Genomic DNA, 12,713 nt, shown 5'->3' with positions numbered 1-12,713 from the left:
TTGCACAAATTGGCATCTTAAACCACCCTGTTGGCCAAGCTGAGCCCCTTTTATCAAATTTTAATTGGAAAATATGTGGTCATAATTTTGTGAATTAAAATTCTCAACTTCCAACTTATGACCTCCAGAAGGTGATCCATAGCAAGAACAGAAATTAAGATCTGTGGAAAGCGTAATCTTGTCCCATGTGTTTTCTGTATTCCACTGGAAACAGGTTTTGTAAACTTGGAGCTCTGCCTCCTTGCCTTATTTTATGATTCAAATAATTTGGGTTTTAGAACAGTTACGCATGCACGGAACTACATCCACTGGCCGGTGAGGTGGATGATGGGCAAGGTATGAGGAAAATAAGAGAAAACATGGTGAGTGAGAAGAGGTATGAACTGAAAACAGGGCCAAAGGTAAAGTTTGGAGATTAACCGGAGGAGTCTCCATCCCAAGGACAGTCTCTAGCATTCAGCAGTACATTTGGCGTAATACACTCAATCAGTGTGGTGAGTGTGGAGACCGAAGGCCCTATCTTCTCTGGCTCTTAGGTTGATTCTGTACTGGTGAGTGGTAGGACACGCAGGTAAGCTGGACAAGTAAGTTCTTTGAATTACTGTGCAAGGAACCGCACCCAGTGCCCCAATACTTTGTCATATTGTGGTAGCTTGTGTTCAAGGGATGCTGTTAGTTTCTCCGCCCCACCAGGTCCCACAGCCTGTGTATACAGTCACAGTGCTCTAGCGTCTTCTCCTTCCCCCCAAGCTGGCTGTAATGACCTGTTTGACCACATATAGAGATGGTGTTATGGCATTCGCTCTATGGATGTTCAAGGGGTAGGTCAGTGCGTCAGGGAGTCCCAAAATATTGTAGCTGGGGAAACGTGGGACCTCAGTGTCCAACATTTCATCAATGTCTTTTAAGAAGTCATCCCAGTTTCTTTCCTTGTTTCATATACATTTATTTCCAAAATGAGTTTCCTGTCTGAATTCTAGTTGCTTTTAGGACTAGTGCTAAGTTGTTTGTCATTTTAAATGTACTAATGATGGAAACGTTCTGAGAAATTCTCAATTGGCTTTGCACCTTCTGCACAAGTTTCAGCTTATGGGGTGGCGTGACCAAATAAAGATATTTGCTGTAATTTAGATGGCCAAAAATATACACTAATGTGATTGCAGCTTCATTAGAACGTTTTGTTGAAACAAACCTGAGATAACTGCTAAGGTCATTTGCGAATGACAAGAGGGAGGCTGACAAACTTAGAAGTTTAGTTTTCAATTATTTTTATGGAGGATACTTCAAAAGATTCACTGAAACTGGTTTGGCCACCGAGGGCTCAATTGAAATAAATCGGATATCATTAGATTGGTAATTACCATCTCCAGAGAAACACTGTGTGCCTGAGTGTCAAAGAAGTCAAAAAAGTTCATAGAGATTTCTGCAGAAACCTACTGTTTGTAACATGTATTGCTGTGATAAACGTACTCTGCATAAGCCTTCCATCTAGTGTTGGGCTACAACATGCGCAGGTTGTTTTTCATCAAAGATAGGATTTTAAGTCACAGGACGAGCTGTGACTCCACCCTTACTTGACAATGTGCAACAGCTTCGATTTCTTTAAGATTTTCTTTAACCTTTGGGGTTTGGATGTGTCCAGATACAACTCCAAAGTTTAATGTGTTCTCCGTGTTTGCTTCAGGACCGCACAGTCAAATTGGACACCCATGATCAGGAAAAAGTTATCATCTACAATTTTTTTCTGCAATACTCTTCAGAGGCTGATGCTCATGGATCAGCTCCCAGTTGCCAAGGCCTAGGCCCTCATCTTGAAAACCTGTTTGAGGAGAATACACATATGGTAATGGAATGGACTCCCTTCGAGTACTGTCCCCAGTGTCATGCACAAATATTCATGGTCCGACCGTCACGGGGTCTGTAATCTCTGCCTCTCCCCTGACCACGACAACATGGAGTCCAAAGCCTGCCTCTCGTCCGATTGATAGACCGTCTGATTCTGACGAAAGGGGTGCTGCACACATTAGAAGATGCAGTAATAATCCTCTGATGATAACATGCCAGACAGGTGGTGTTTAATTTAGAGGGAGATGAGGACACCCGCCTTTCAGGCATTCTGCCCCATCAGCCATCACCCAGTCCTGCTTCAGCTTTCTCCACCGACTCAGACAGGAGGACGAATAGAGGCTCCTTCAACTGCCATGACCCCTTGCCCTCGACCAAAGACCTCTGCCAGGGTCCATGAGTGTGGTTGGCACGAGCACTCACACTACGCCTCCAAAGAGACCTGACACAGAGGCAGAGCACCACCCTTGAGGGGCTCGGGCGTGGTACCCGTATTTAAATATTTTCAGCCTTCAGGCCCTCTACTGCCTTCAGACTCCGGTAGGCACTGACCAAAGGCCTCAGAGCTGACAAGCTCCCGACTTCAATCCCCAAGATCGAGCCCCATGATCCTCCACAAGCCTAGTCCACATTCCAATCTTCCATGCCTCCATCGATGTCGAAGACTCCCTCCAGGACTCGTTCTAACGAGACTGAGCGACCGATTCTCCAATGCTGTTGTAGGAATTGGACGTGAAGCAAGAGACTCTTTATGCACCCCCCAGACTGGGAAGATTTAGAAGAAGCTATCTCTGCCGAAACCTGCTGAAATTGCTTCGGAAGAGGAAACTAACTTCCAAGGAGGAACTTAGTTCAGAGACCCCTTCAGCTTCAAAGCCTAAAAGGCATAGGACGGGGACACTAACCCTCACCCCTATGTTGCACCCCGTCACCGTACTCCTCCCTCTCATCCTACTCCTCCCCCTCCACCAGCAGCTCTTCTTCCACCACATCTTCACTCACCTCTTCCACTTCTTCCATAGTCCCCGGAGAGATCCCCTCATTCCTCTTATGGTCCTGGCAGACCCATGAGGCTCCCTTGGATGCAGGGCCACAGATGACCTACGAGACGACTATGATGTCGACCCCTCCACCTCAGGGAGACCTGGATCTCGATCACTACCCTTTTGAGGCATCTCCCCTATGTGACACTATGGTGTGAGTTGATTAAACAGGCAGCCATCTTCCATAAGGTGAATACGCATGTCTTCCAAGAGGAAGACGAGTTCCTCGTAGAGATACTATCGAAGTTCAAACAACAGTCCAGTTCCTCCCATGCTATAGTGCATGTTAAAGTTGGTCCCTTACACCTTCAAAGAGCAAGTCAGAGCCAGGGTGACGAAAGCATGGTTTGAAAAGAAGTACAGTCCCTCCCCCAATGACCCTGTCTACTTCAGGGGTAATGTCCCACCCAACTCCCTGCTATTCTACTCTGCAACATCCTTATTGACATCATGCCTGGGTCTGCATTTCAGCTTTCAAGCTGGAGGTACAGAAGCATCTCCTCAGCCTCGCCTTTCATGAAAACATTTATTCTGGCCACAGACTGAAATGACGCTGGAGAAAATAAAGAATACCTACATAGCCAAATCCATGGGTGTTCTTCAGACCCCGACCTCCAGAGGCTCCTTTGGGAGGCAGCAGTTCAGAGGTGGTTCCAAGGCCCCCTCATTTCCTCCAGCAGGCAGAAAGAGGATACACCAGGGGTCCCCACAAGGGCAACAGAAATAAGGGAAGGGGTATAGGCAGTTCTATCAAGGCAACATCCACCTCTGAAAATTTACTTTCCACGATCTCCCCCATTCACACCTGTCAGAGGGAGAAAAAAGGATTTACTTCCTGGCTGGGAGCAAGTCCACAAGTGGGAACTCCAAGTACTTCCAACTCTGGGGCACTGCACAAATGGATTTCCTCTCACCCCCCCCCCCCCCAAAATAAAACATCAAAACTTCGCATCCAAGTACCCACACCCACACCCACACCAACAGTCCACGGGCAATGCACAGTGGCTGAACTGGTCAAGGATCTTTTTTTTTTTTGCTCCTCCCACATTTTGTGCAGAAGATGACAAAAGTCCAGAATCCTAGTTCTAGTAGCCCCCAAGTAGGCCTAATGGACCTGGTACTGATCACTCCTCGGAATGTCAGTGTTCAGTCAGTCCTCATGAGAAGCTATCCAACAGGCAGGACCTTCTCATCGTGAATCAAGGCCAGATCTGAAACTCAGACCCCCAAACCGCTTAATCTAGCAATCTTGCACCTGAGTTCAGAGAATTTGGCTACCTCTGCCTGCGACAGGAGTGCATTGACATATACTGTGAGGCTTGCAGGCTTACCACGCTAGACTGCTCCCTAGCAAAATTCTTAAAGATTGTTAGGTACTGAATACTGAACCACTTGAATCCCCTCACCAGGTGATTACCTACAGAAATGAGGCCTTATGTACGCTTCAGTATGATTCCATTTATCAGCGATAACCTCTCACATGCAAAACAGGGAGTACTTCTCCCATTTTGTTTTTGCATCCCGGTAAAGTTTTCATGTAGGGCTTCTAAAGGGTTATCCCTCCAAGGGTTTCCCCTTCTCCAGTGAGCCCTTACCCTCTTGCCCTCCCAGTTTCTGTCTTGGAAAGTAGCTTCTGTTGTAGCCATAGTGTGTCTGAGGCACATTAGTGAGATGCAGGCTCTCACGCTATAGGAACGCATCATTAATTTCCACAAGGATCTAGTTGTACTTGGAACAACCCAAATTTCCCCCCCAAAGTGGTTTGCTCCTTTTACCTTATCCAAACCATAGAAACCCTAGTCGTCTTTCCTCTACGGGACACAATAGCAGAGAGAGCTCTTCACTCCCTGGATGTTAAATGGGTTGTCATGTATTGCGTTGATTGGACCAAGCCCTTTGACCAATTGTTAGTATCCTTTGCCAAACCCCACAACCACCAGCCTATTTTGAAAGCCGACATTCCAGGATGGATAATAAAATGCATCCAAACGTGCTATCAGAAAGCCATTTGAGCCCTCCCCCTCAGTGTGCATCCTACATGGAAAAAACAACAATCATGGTCTTTCTTGGCAATATCCTGCTAGCTAACATATGCAAGACTGCCACTTGGACAACCCCACTTAATTCTACCAAGCATTATTGCAGCAATATCTTCCTGACAGCAGGCAGTGGTTGGCCAGACAGGCTTAAATATTTATTTCAGATATATTCATCATCCACATGCTAGCCACCCCTTGTAATGGGGTGGTACTGCTTTATAGTCTATGCAGATTCAGCAACATATGCAAAGAATTGAAAGTTTTACCCTGTAGCCATCTGTTTGCTGCATGTTGTGCTACACATTCATATGCACTCACCCTCCACCCTGTAAGTGTGTGGGCCTACATGCAGACCTTTTCTTTATTAACTGTCTGCCTTTCACAAGACATACGTGCACCATACTGTGTTCACTTGCCACGCTAAAGTACCCTATCCTGCTGTGCGAAGCAATGTAACATGGAGTTGATGTGCATACACATGGCCATCGAAGGGTGGAATCACAGTGCATCCCGTGACTCAAAAGCCTTTCGTCTAAGAAAAATAATATGCAGATGTCCAAGCTCAACGCCAGATGGTAAGAGTTTGCAGAGCATGTGGATCTATAGCACTACATGCTGCAAAAAGATGCTTACAGGGTAAATAACATTTTCCTTTCCTACCTTTTCATATTCACCAGCATTACCAAGAGTACCCCTGAAAAACTGCACCAACCGCAGGTTTCTGAGAATATTCCTGGGAAGATCAGGTAGCCTTTTCTGTAGGAACCTATTCCCACTGTGCAGAGATGTCCATAGCAGAGAAGTCCAGTTAGGGGAAATAGGGCCGCCTGTTCAGTCCGTTTGTGAATTACTAGCTGGTATTGAAAAACAGGCTCATTTGGTTACAAATGTATATTTACTAGCAAATTTATATTTGTGAACAGGGCCCTTTGACTGTAAAGCCCATACCTTCCTTAGATAGGATGGGAGAGGTGGTGAGAGAGGAAGAGAAATTATTGTAATAAAAAAAAAACTAGTCTAAAGTGAATGAAACGTGAGTCTCGCACACCCCTGAACCTCTCCCATATCATAAAAGAGGGTATATATTTGGCTTAAATAAGCACTAACCCTCAGGAAGAAGGCCAGTGACAATCTCATCATGTCAGTTCATGGTCTTTCCTTCTCACCCAAAAAACATAAACCATGCCCTTGAGGTCACCGTACGTTTTACAGGTTGCAACAAGGATGCTTCAAGTTACATCCTGATGAATGTTTTTTTTATAACCTTGTAGTTCTGTGTGTGTCCAGTGTAGTTTTCACATTTTAGCAGGAACAATCTGTATTTGTTGGCTTTTGGGGGTGCTACTCTTCTCTTGGTGACATGGCAGGATTCACTTCCCTCTCCACAGTACTACCCAGCTTCACAATGACCACCCTTTTGCATTGTGGTCGCTTTCTCCATCATAGTCTCTGATCTATGCACTTTCTGAATCTCAGCACAAGGGGCATAGTGACCTGGGAACTTTTCTTTTTCCAAACACCTCTTTGCTCCTAACTGTGAGGGGTCCCAGTTCGCACATTTTCAAGGCATTCCCACAAAATGAATGTTGACAGCTCTCAGGGTGTCTAAGAATTCCACCTAGGATCCCAGTCAGTTTGTATCAAACACAAAGTCCTGATAACATTTCTCCTCATCCTTTAACTCTGTCACTGAGAAGTCTAGATTGACCCTCTTCTGACTACAGTTTGAACTTCTTATTTAGTTGTGGTTAGCCACTTGTGCATCAACACCATGGGGACTTTAGTGTAAATTATATGATCCTCCAGGTTGGAGGTGACTTATTGCACATCTTATAATGCTTCGAAATTTAGGGCCTTGCCCTGACATGTGCTGCTTCCACCTGCATTCTCAGATTCTCCCTCAACCCCAACATGTCCCTCTGCTCGTGATTGGCGTCTAGGGAATAAAGAGTATCCCTTCTACTTTGTCCTTTGTCATCTTCCCTGTGCCTCAAATTATATTTTGAGGAGAGAGATTAAAACAAGAGGAAAATAGTGCAGTGTGATCTAGCCCTCCCATCATGTGTTGACCAGCACCTGATGGTAGTAATTCAGTAGAGATATCATAGAGCCCACCTGGGACTGAGCCTCCTTGAGCCCCATCACTGTTACCTCACCTGTAGTCCTCTATGCCATGGTTGCCTGTGGTGAGAGCAGAGGCACTTTGATGGTAATTTTTAAATATTTTGTAGCTGTGAGGTGTAAGCACACAACGTTTATATTGTTTGTCTGAGTCCATGATGGAATCCCACTCCAGCAGGGCTACATCAAGCTGGGTCTCCCACTACTGTGGCCTAAGGAAAGTGCTGTTGCCATATTTCATCCCCATGGATGTCGGGGGTAATGCATATATCGCAGTCTTGGTGACTAGCTGAAGCATTGCGAATTATCTCCATTGAACATCTGGTGCACAAACTCTTACCTACCATTTGGTTGTCACCAACTGGTTCTTTACTTGCACCGAAGCATTGAAAGGCATCCTATAGAAGGTTTTCTCGCAGAGCCCCGAGGGTGAACTATTCTGTAAAATGTCTGCCTAGCACGTCTCTACCTTACTCCTTGAAATTCAGATGTTTCACCTCAATTGTAGTAGTAGGACAAGGTCCCAATGACTTGGAGCAGAAATTGCTGAACTTAGACCTATCCTTTCCACTGAATGAAGGCTTATTCCTGCTGCAGAGGTTCACTTTTGTCTTGCTGGCATTGAGGTTCGACCAGCAGCATAGTGGTCACAGATCGGCGGGCTTCATACAATGCCTAAACGAGAAAGGTGATAAACCTAATTCGCCATGCAGCTAGGGGAGAATTTAGGTTTCATTGGCATTTTTATGGCATTTGTACATGAATATGAAATGGAAACCAAACTGTTCGTGTTAGGTCTGTAAAAAGACAAAAGTAAATATTATTTATAAGTGGGTCGCAAGAAGGATACCTGGGGAACCCTCAAGCCCAACTCAAAACTTGTGTGTAGACTGGCAAAAGTGCTGCTGACTGACTACAGCCTCAAATGAGGAGTCAGCAACATCAAATTAGCCATTTAAAACCAGACTCCAATTCACACAGAGGGTTTACAGATTAGAATGGCCAACAGTGCTAAAAAGTTGCACAAAAGTCTTTATGTTTAGGGATTGAGCCAGTGCCATCAATCGTCTTGCTCAGGTAATCTAGCCTGAAGACAAGGTCTAATTAGGAGGGCACAGTTCTACTTGAGGTACTTGTAAGAGTCAGTTAAAAAATTAATCTTTGAGTTAGTCTTATTTATTCTGTACTTACTACGGATGACACCTCTTACACAGTCGGAGGATTTTAGGACCGGATGAACCAATGTATCATGTGCATCACTTGTGTCATCTCATTGTATGCATCCCTTTACATGACACATTCCAAGCCTCTTCTAGAGCGGTGCCTGAAGAGGTACTAATGGGGTGCTTGGACTGTACCTAATTTTAAATACAAATCCCCATGATCATAACGATTAAGTGTGTGCATTGTCATAATGTGTTGGAGAATTCTTCAGAAGGCCTAAATACCTGGTTGTGGAATAGAGCAGGATAGAATTGTTAGGGTGCTGATGCAACAAGACATGTATAATGTTAACACTATAATTAAAGTTGGTTGTGTATTGTAAGTGAGCAGGAAGTCTGAATTGTTAACCTGTTTTTTATTGGGCTCTTTCCACTTTTGAAGGTGTCATTAAAGGTCTACAGTGAAGGTGTCATTAAAGGTCTACAGTGAGGTTTATAAAATGTACCCTGTTTCCAGTGTATGTACATAACTGTGATCTTTCATGTTTACCACCAGGGTTCCTTAGATACATATGGGTATCCTCCAGGCCATGATTGAATAGAGTAGGAAACACATATGTTCGAGGCATATGTGGCTATAGATACACGTGCTCTGCATACTCCTGCCATCTAATGTTGGGGCTGGAAGTGTGCCGGTTGTTTTTCTTCGAGTAAAGTCTTTCGAGTCACAAGGTAGAGTGACTCCTCCTCCTCTGTGTTACTGCGCAAGCGCATCACATTCATTGTTGAATTGTTTTCTCTCTCTCGTCGGGTTTGGACGTGTATGCTTATGCTCCAAGACAAACGCCGGATCTCTCTTTCGGTTCTATATTTGTCTACTATTGTTATTGATGGTGTTTGAGTCGACACAACTCATTGCAGCCCCTAGAGGGCCTTAGCCTTCAGGGCCTTCGATCTCAGTCTCCAGTGAAGCTTCCAAACCATGCACTCCTGGTGATGGAATGACTGCCATTTTGTTTCTGCTCGCTTTGCTACACAAAGTACCCATGGACTGACTCCCATCAGGTCTGTAACCTGTCTCTCTCTCTCGCTGAACAACAGGTAGGTAGAATGTGAGCCTGTCAAGCATTCCACTTGAAGAAAACTCCCCATGATCATCAAGCTTGTCAGTTCAAAATGCAGCGAAGGGCCACTTCGGATATCAGGACACTTTGGGGAGGAAGAGCATCCAGAGGCTTCCATGGCTGAAGAGGAGGCTTTCGGTCGAGGCCAGTCCGGAGTCCAATCTGGAGTTCTAATTCGAAATCACCAAGTTAATACTTGGGTCTCCTGCAGTGAATATGCTTCCCCCTGTATTCACCCTCGAATCAAGCATTCAAAACGACTAATGCCTCCAGAGCAAGAGGTCTTTGGACCACCAGTGCCTGTAGGCCAGGGTCAGCCCGAGAATCCAGTTTGGATGCCCTGCCCTCCGGCTCGGCGCTGAAACACCATCCGAAGCTGAAAACCTTGGCACCGACGACCTCTACAGTCTCTACACCCTCCGTGACGAGCCAGACATTGCATCTACAGCCTCAGCACCAAAACAGTTTTTTTGGGTAAAAACATCTAAGTCGATACTGAAAAAGACTATTGAGGCATCAGTGCAGGCTGTACTCGACAAACTACAAGAAAAACTGGCCTCTTGGCAGCAACAGCTCCGGAGCCAACCAAAAACTGGACAGATTGTAGCCATGCTACTTCATCCTCAGCCACCACCTTCAAAAAGACATCTGTCTTTCCAAGAGACTTTAGATGTCCCTGTTCCACCTGAATGCAAGAAGATGGACAAGTCCACGAGTCCTTTGCCTCCACCACCACCTTCACCACCTCTGCTACCACAACCACTTCCGCTACCTCCACCACCACTACCAGAGATGCCATCTTCCCCGCATTCTGACATAGAACCCTTAGATGCCTCTCCTCAGGTATCTCCTGGCGATGGTACCAGTCCCCCTGATACTAGGTATGACTTTTTTCATATCCCACCAGACCTTGACCCTTGGCACTTTTATGATGTTGACCCACCAGGGGAAACAAACACAGACTTGTACCACACACGCCAATCACCACCTGATGACTCCTCCACATACCAGGATTTCATCGCTAGGGCGGCTGCATTTCAGGGGGTTCAACTACATAAGGAACCTCTAGATGATGATTTCCTATTCGAGACCCTCTCATCCACACACAGGCACACAGTACCTGCTTGTGCTCAAGGAGATGCCTCACCACACAGAGGACAAATTCATGGACCTAGTTAGGGCCCATATTATTAATTCCAGGGTTGACAAAAAATATAAATGCTCTCCCTTAGATCCTGTCTACATCTGTTGGGAAATTCCATCCAGATTCCTTGGTAGTCACCAGTGCTAGGAAAAGTGCCACCTTTCATTTTATGGGCGATACTACGCTGCCCGACAAAGAAAGTAAAATTAACACAGCTGGGATAAGGGTTGCAGCTTAATCTGCAAACCAGTGGTGTATGGCCAGTTCTACGAGTCTCTTATCTAGATATGACCGTGCTCACTGGGATGAGATGGAGGAGCTCCTCCAGTATCTCCCAGATGAGCACAGGCAGAGGGTACAAAAGTTAGTTGCAGAGGGCAAACTGATATTGAGTACATCAATTCAGTGTGCCCTTGACTCTGCTGACACTGCAGTCAGGAGTATGAACACTAGTTTCCTCTTTAGAAAACAAACTTGGCTGCGTATTTCATGCTTATAGCCTGATGTCCAAATGCATATTCTCAATGTTCCATTCAACAAAGAACATCTGTTTGGTCCCCGGGTTGATGAAGCTCTAGAAAAAATAAAGACACAAATGGCTAAGTCCAGCAGAGCCCTACAAACTCCTACATCTAGGGGCTTCTTTTGGCATTCCAGCTATTGCAGAGGTTTAAAAACTACCACTCTGTAAGCCTCCACCTCATACCAACATGGGCAGAGCCAGTACTCCCGCACAAAATCCTACTATAGAGGCTCCTGTAGAGAAAATAACTCCAAGGGTAGAGGCAAAAGTGCTTTACCAAGTGGTGCCACCGCTAGCAGCAAGCAGTGATTTGCTTCACTTCCACCAATCATTTTACACCTGTCGGGGGTACACTTACACAGTTTTTTACCCACCTGGCAACAGTTAACAAGAGACCAGTCGGTGTTAGATATTATCCAATACGGTTATGGTGTGGCGCTCATTACCAAACCTCCCAACATTCAACCTTGCACTCATTGACACTCAGTAGAACACCAAACATTACTCAAACAGGAGGTCTAGACTCTCCTTCTCAAGGGAGCAATAGAACTCATCCCTCTTCAACACCAAGGACGAGAAGTATACTCTCTATACTTCCTCACACCCAAAAAAGACAGTCCTCTACGGCCAGTCTTAGTTCTAAGGCCCCTGAACAAATACATTCTTTCAGAGCATTTTCACATGGTCATTCTGCAAGACGTGATTCCACTACTTCAACAGCGCGACTTTGACAACATTAGATCTAAAAGATGCATATTTCCTCATACCAGTACACCCTGTCCCTCGCAATTATCTCAGGTTTGTGGTGGCCGGAAAGCACTACCAGTTCAAATTTCTTTCATTTGTGGTCACAACTGCACCACAGGTTTTCACTAAATGGCTGGCAGTAGAAGTGTCTCCACAGACAACACATACACATACTTCCCTACCTTCCCTACCAGGACAATTGGCTTATCAAAGCCACAACCCATCAGCAGTTTCACCATTATACCTGGGTAACATTAGACCTGCTTCACAGCCTGGGATTCTCTGTCATTGTTCCCAAATCTCATTTACAACTTATACAGATACAGCCATATCTAGGAACAATTATGTACACAGAAATCGGCCTAGCTTATTCCATCTCTGCAAGAGTTCACGATTTTCTGGCCCTTTTAGCTCAATTTCAGCCAAGTCACCAGATAACAATGAAGACAGTCATGCTTCTTCTAGGGATCATGGCCGCCGGTATCGCTATAGTATCCCATGCCCACTTACACATGGGCCAGTTGCAGGAATGTCAAGCTCGTCAGTGGTCTCAGTCACAGGGTCACTTACAGAATCTAGTGTTGGTAGACTGCTAAACTTCTCACTCTTCTGCAATGGTGGAATCCCAACAACATATTGAAGTGGGGGTCTCTTCTGGATCCTGTTCACCACATAACTCTCACAACAGACGCCTTACAGGAAGGGGTGCACATCTGAAATATGTGACGATACAGGGTATATGGGATGTCAAGCACCATACCAACTACGTTGAGCTTCAAGCTGTTCACCTAGCCTTGAAAGCCTTTCATCCACACCTTATTCACAAGGTTGTCCTAGTCTGGACTGACAGTATGACAGCCATGTATTATCTACAAAATCTATGGGGGACACGGTCTCTACAACTTTCACAACTGTAACAGATCATCTGGAAATGGTCTTTCCGTCACAACATTCCCCTGATAGC

At 45.4% G+C, this 12,713-nt stretch overlaps 1 protein-coding gene across 1 annotated transcript in view; it reads left to right on the top strand.

Annotated features, from left to right (window-relative positions):
* MMS19 (MMS19 homolog, cytosolic iron-sulfur assembly component) overlaps nt 1–12,713 on the top strand; it is a 493,377-nt gene that overhangs the window by 112,469 nt on the left and 368,195 nt on the right. The gene's annotated exons all lie outside the window — the stretch shown is intronic.

Source organism: Pleurodeles waltl, chromosome 6 (assembly GCF_031143425.1).
Source record: "Pleurodeles waltl isolate 20211129_DDA chromosome 6, aPleWal1.hap1.20221129, whole genome shotgun sequence".
NCBI lineage: Eukaryota > Metazoa > Chordata > Amphibia > Caudata > Salamandridae > Pleurodeles > Pleurodeles waltl.
Note: the sequence above shows the minus strand (reverse complement) of the source record. Positions and strands in the feature narration are given on the sequence as shown.